The 6,396-nt window shown below is 33.3% G+C and overlaps 1 long non-coding RNA gene across 3 annotated transcripts; it reads right to left on the reverse strand.

The window, feature by feature from the left end:
- Nucleotides 1–3,020: 3,020 nt before the first annotated feature.
- On the reverse strand, nt 3,021–6,396 carry LOC110867568. Of its 3 annotated transcripts, XR_004864416.1 has the most exons (6): nt 6,139–6,396; nt 4,507–4,559; nt 4,348–4,420; nt 3,466–3,551; nt 3,289–3,343; nt 3,021–3,207 (listed from the first exon to the last, which is right to left on the reverse strand). It is a non-coding gene; the product is annotated as an uncharacterized LOC110867568 (long non-coding RNA). The 3 variants fall into 3 exon arrangements; XR_004864415.1 differs by lacking the exon at nt 4,507–4,559; XR_004864417.1 differs by lacking the exons at nt 4,507–4,559; nt 6,139–6,396 and adding an exon at nt 5,098–6,121.

Below are 6,396 nucleotides of genomic sequence, written 5' to 3' on the forward strand. Positions count from 1 at the left end.
TAATTTCACTATATACTCTGTTAATACAAAAAGTTAATGTTCATTTTCGAAGCCAACTTTTTAATTACAATCTTTTAACATCTTTACTGATTCAGGTTTTATCACTACAAAAAAAAATGCCATTCAATGGCATACAAAAAGTATCACAAAAACCCAAAAAAGTGCCACTAAAGACTTGTTAAGGAATGTGCGGCACACAAAAAAAGTGCCACAAGAAGCGGTGACGCTAAAACCTTTTAGTGGCACTTTTTATTGTGCCACTATAAATATCTAGGCTTTTAGGGGCACTTTTCATTTTTGCCACAATATTAAGAAAAACACGTTTTGTGGCACATTTAATATCAGTATTTATATACATGATAAAATAAAAATAAAAAATGTAGAAATTGAAATGGTAATATCAAACCAAATGTATCGAACATTCTCATAAATATATATGTAGTATGTACATACAAATTTCTAGAATATACCAATCTATTTTTTTTTGCAAAAATAAAATAATAAAAACACTAAAGTCTTCATTGTTTGAGTAGAACGGGATATATGGCCATCGTCATCATCCTCGTGTGGTTCAGCAGCTGCTACAATGCACGGTCATCGGTTATTCTGTATTCGGATTATACAGGTTGGGTTATGAAATAGGCTGCTAGAAAAAAATAATGGATTTTAGAAGAAAAAAAAGGTCAATCATGTCAAATATAAAAAATATACCTTAGCCAAGTTATTCCAACAAATGTCTTAAAGGTGGATCTGAATCTCTTGAACCATATCATCCTACATAAATTCTACACAATAATAGACAAAACCTATTACAATTGTAACAATCAGTTAGGAAGCAAATTGGCATAATAAGCTATATATTAATGTAGTGATACACAGTCAATAAAAGCCCCTAAGCTTCTTTGCATTCAAAGTTTTATTCCAAATCAACAAATGAACATATAGTAAACGATGATGAGTAATATAGTAAACTTACCTCTAAAAACAGGTAATTGAAAGTTTCTAGCGAGCTCGAGTCGTTTACAGACTTCGTAGAAGTCAGAAAGACTTTCAGCCTGTAGAAAATTTGATTAAATGAATAGGTCAATTCGGGTTATAAGTTACCCCTAACAGGTCAAAATCATAAATAAAATAAAGAGTAGCTTAAAATATAACATGGGTTAAAACTCACCCATGATGTATATTTAAATTTAATATACAAACCTCCTATAAAAATTTGTACAAAAAGCTTTTCGGGTCAACATGATTTGCCATATCTAATAACCATATTACAAAGTGAAAGGTTTGTAAATCAAAATTAATGATTCAAGATGTCACGTGATTACCAGCTCGTTTATATATATCCAAAGCTTTTATGGCTTCATGTCTTGGCATCTCAAGAAGGTATCATGCTTTTTAATGCAAGTAAAATCACCTTATCAATAAGATTTATAAGTTTTAAAAAAATGAACAGAATAGTGATTGAAACGAACCTTGCACGCCATAAGACGGTATAAGAGCTGCTGTAAAGAAGGCAACTGCTCCAATAGTTTTTCACTATCCAAATCGTGTGTTCCGCTATAGCCTTGCATATTATAAGTAAACATGTTTGAATAACATAAGGAATTAATTTTAAACCTATTATTATTTAGTTAAAATTAAATTAAATAAATGTGTTTGTTGTTGGACATGGATCTGTTTACAACTGTAAATACATTCACAAAAGTTACATAAAGCCGTAATCAAATCTCGTTTAATAGTAAGCATACCTTATCTTCACCTTTAGCAGATCTAGTAAAAAGCTCAGATTCAATATCATATTTCAAAATTTTAAAGCATTCAAGCCGTTCCTCTACGAACAGTCCGTACGTACGAACCCAAGCTGAAAATCCGCATTCAAATTTTATAAAATCATAAGTTTCATAAATTTCAAAGCAACATAATACGAACAACACAAATAGAGTTTCATAAGTAACCAATCGGGCTTGAATCGTCTTTAAAAGTAGCTAACTGCAAAACACGCAGCTCTTCCGTGAAAGCAGGATCACCCTCCTGCAACGCCCTATGGATAACTATCAATGTCTTCGATGCCACCTGATAAAGTAACAAATTTACATAAAATAATCAGATCTATTTGTATAAAACATGAATAATAAATCATAACTTATACGTTAACAGTACCGTCCAGTTGCGAGTTTTGGCTAATCGTCTTGTAAGTACATGCAAACTATATTGCACATCTACTCGAGGTTGAATGGCATACGTAGCAGCCAATATTTCTACAATAAATACATGCATTTATCCATTTATATAACTTTACTAAAAAATTCTAACATAAAAAAAGTAACAAAAAACTCACTTCTCACTACAAGAAAATTGGGTTTTTAGTACGTGCAAAAGCGTCCTAAAATGCTATTTTATAGGACCTTTCATTTAATAGGACCAACGGTAAAAGCGTTTCATGTAAAGGGGTCGTAATAAGTCCTGGAACTAAAAAAGCGTCCTAAAATCTCAAATAAGATTATGAAACCAATTTTATGGTCGCGTAATATGTCTTTGAACAACCAAAATAGTGTCCTAATAAAAACATATTATGACACTTTTACGAGGTTCTAACATGTGCTTACATTCTTTTAATCTTTTGATACACTTACAAGCGTCCTTAGAAATTAATTGATAGGACCCTTATGATGTAAAATTATAGCTAATTTAGTACCAAGAAAAGGGTCCTAATATACCAAATAAGATTATGAAACCAATTTTATGGTCGCATAATATGTCTATAGACAACTTAAATAGCGTCCTAAAAAGAACATATTAAAACACTTTTACAATGTTCTAATATGTGATTACCTACTTTTAATCTTTTGATACACATACAAGCGTCCTTAAAAATTAATTTATAGAACCCTTATGATGTAACGTTATAGCTACTTTAATATCAAGAAAATGGTCCTAATATCCCAAATAAGATTATAAAAACAATTTTATAAACAGACCATCAACATATAACATCCTAATAGTTATTGTATAACACCAACTAATGAAAGAAGTAAAACTTCATTATATTTCAAATAAGCATGTTCATAACAAAAACAGTAACCATAAATAAGTTATAACATTATCTAACATAAAGTCTTAACATTTAACAAAGAAATTAAAAGCAATTAAAGAAATAAGAAACATAAAATCTTGAGTCATCATGCGTCCTCAATCCTCATGGACTACCTACAAATAAACCATCCATGTATAAACATTAAGTTCCATGATATTAAAATTATTTGTATCACAAGTTTAACAAATACATACCGAGATGAATGGATAGGGCCATGCGATGGATGCACCAATGCATTCTAAATCAGTTCTATTCAGAAATTCAGATTGTTGATTAAGTATAATGAAATACTAACATAAAAGATTAATTGCTTGATCTCAGGATCATGTTAAATAATGTGTGCAGATTGAGAATAATAAAATAAAAAATACCTCAAGCACACTGTGAGCTAGGTCACTATTTCCATCCACATGACCAATTGTGATTTGTGATGAATCCCATTCCGGATCAACTTCATCTGAAACAAGCATGTAAGCTGCATAAGGTAAGATTTAACACTAGAAGAGATAAAGTAGAGGTGGCAACGTGGCCGGGCCGGGCCGGGTAACATTTTCGGGTCAACCCAGTCCTTTTGTACAGGTTGAAATAAGTCTCGAGGTTGAGTTGACCCGTCACTTTTTGTCCATTAACTTTGAAACTTAACATGTCAAAATGACTATAAAAATAATATTGTATTATTTCGTTAATAGTTAATTGAAACCATTTAGGAGGTTTTATACGTTAATAAAACTTTAGATGACTTTCAACCTGTTTGACTAGGGGTGTCAACGATCCGATACACCAGTGAGCTACTCGAGATCAGTTTGCTAAAAGTTCGAACCAAGCCAAGCTTAAAAAACGAGCTTGATCCTAGATTGGAGCTCATTTAATAAACAAGCCTAAACCTCATATATCAAACTTGACTAGGCTCATGAGCCTAAACAAGCCAACTATTTATAAAAATATAATAACTTCTATTTACTATGGTAACTATAAGATTGCATAATAGATAGTATTGTATATAAAAATGACAAAACTAGCAACAATTATATCCATAAACTTATAACTGTAAATATATAAATAAATGAATATATACACATATAAATAAATAACTAGTAAATAATAAATCAGCCAAGCTCGAGCTTGAAAAAATTACTCACACACCAGGCTCGAGCTCTCTTAATTAAACGAGCCGAACCCCTACGTTTGACCCATCTGAGATAAATTCTAAAAAAAATGAATAGCCATTTTTATTAGTAACAGGTCTAACTTACCACCTCCAGGATGAATTAGCGGATAGCCATATCCCATAAGTGTGTTCATACCAATTGTGCTCCTCTTCTTCCTCTGAAAGGGAACTAAAATGAGTTAACAAACGGCAAAAAGTTCAAAATGTCTTGAAAACTACATTAAAGGGGCTATTGGAACTCCACCTTCAACAGATTTGAAGTCTCTTCGGCCTTTTAATTTATCCAATAACTAAAAACTAAAATCATTTAAAGTAGTTAACTAAGTAAATACAATGTGTTTTGTGTAAAGAATAAATATCCCCGCAACCAAATATAATAAACCCATGCTGATCCTATTTCAATAAATCAATTGTTCATGAATAAGTACTTAATAACAATAAATCAACTTATCTGCCAAACTATTACTTAACCCATGCTGATCCTATTTACATTGTCTTTGACTTCATAATGTCCAGGCTCATAATATCCGGCTCGTAACAAAACTGCAGTGTCTATTATTTACACAAACTGAGGGGTTGTTTGGTAGCCTTTTACACAAACTAGGCGGCGCTTTTTTTAAAGGCGCTAGGCGCACTCAAGGCGCTTAGGCTCCGCCTAGGGCCTAGGCGAAAGGCGCAAAAAAAGCGTGGGCCCGAGTGTTGTACAACAGGCTTTTTATGCTGTACATTTCTGCTTTTTTTCATTTTAAAACATATATAAAGCTTAATTTTAGCGAAATCAAAGGTAGGGGATGCTACAAACCTATGGGATATATAAAATAATTTATATAATCACCTTGCACCTTGCGTACGAAAAGCTCACTGCTTTTGCGCTTTGCGCCTCGGTTTTAGACCTCGTCGCTTTTATACGCTTCCCGCTTTTTTAAACCAAGCATTAGTGTTAAGGTGGGAAAACACGGCAGCACAATGCATATCCGATTGTGCAGCAAACTAATACATATTCAACTCATCGTTTCCTTCTAATCATTACTTACAATAAACTAAAGCAATTCACAACAGTATTCTAATTCTATACAACACACAGTCTTCGATTCAAACAAAATATAACCGAATCAGCTGTATAAACTATAAACAACACACTATTACAAATTCAACTCAGCATTTCCTTCTAAACGTTACGTACAATAAACTAACGCAATTCAAATCACAACAGTATTCTACATCTATACAACACACAACCATTGGGTGTCAGCCCAATGGCCACCAGCCCGCATTCTAACCCGGAGGTGGCGGGTTCGAGTCTTGCTTGTTCCCAATGCCCCTACGGTAGCGGATTTACCCCCAGACTCAGGCTTGCTGGGTGGCGGTCTGCGAGGTGGGATCACCTCGGCGGTTGGGAGGACCGTGGAACATCCCCCTACATCTATACAACACACACTCTTCGATTCAAACAAAATATAACCAAATTAGCTGTAAAAACTACAAACCTAGAACAAAACAATCTTATATCAGAGCAAAACAAAGCATAAAATCATAATACTGAAACGAAAAACAACCGATGATTCTAATTTGTGTAAATATAATTATAACCTGATTCAAACAAGATATAACCAAATCAACTGCATAAACTATACATCAACACAATCACATATCAGAGCAAAATACAGCATAAAATCATAAGACCGGAACGTTCTTATTTGTGTATATTAAATTATAACCTGATCGAACAAATAATGTAACCTAATCAGCTGCATAAACTATAAACCTAAAACAAACACTTATCATAGCAAATCAAAGCGTAAAATCATAAGACTGAAACAAAATCCAAACGAAAACAACAACTGATGGTTCTAATTTGTGTAAATTGAAGTATAACCTGTGGATCGGTGAAATTAGAGCACAGCAAAGATCGTTGGACGGTTTATCTGTGAGTTGAGAGAGAATCGGACATCAGAGATTTAGCAACACGAGGAACGGTTGATCTGAATTGGCCAGCCATCGCCATTTTTGGATCCAACAGAAAATTGTTCGAAACACAGAGATGAACAGAGAGCGAGATGGAGGCTATCAACGATGGAGGTGTTGGATGAATCGAGTAAGGGGGTGTTTGGCCTAACTTTTTTAACAAAGCTTA

This window comes from Helianthus annuus, chromosome 1, assembly GCF_002127325.2.
Source record: "Helianthus annuus cultivar XRQ/B chromosome 1, HanXRQr2.0-SUNRISE, whole genome shotgun sequence".
In the NCBI taxonomy this organism is placed as follows: Eukaryota; Viridiplantae; Streptophyta; class Magnoliopsida; order Asterales; family Asteraceae; genus Helianthus; species Helianthus annuus.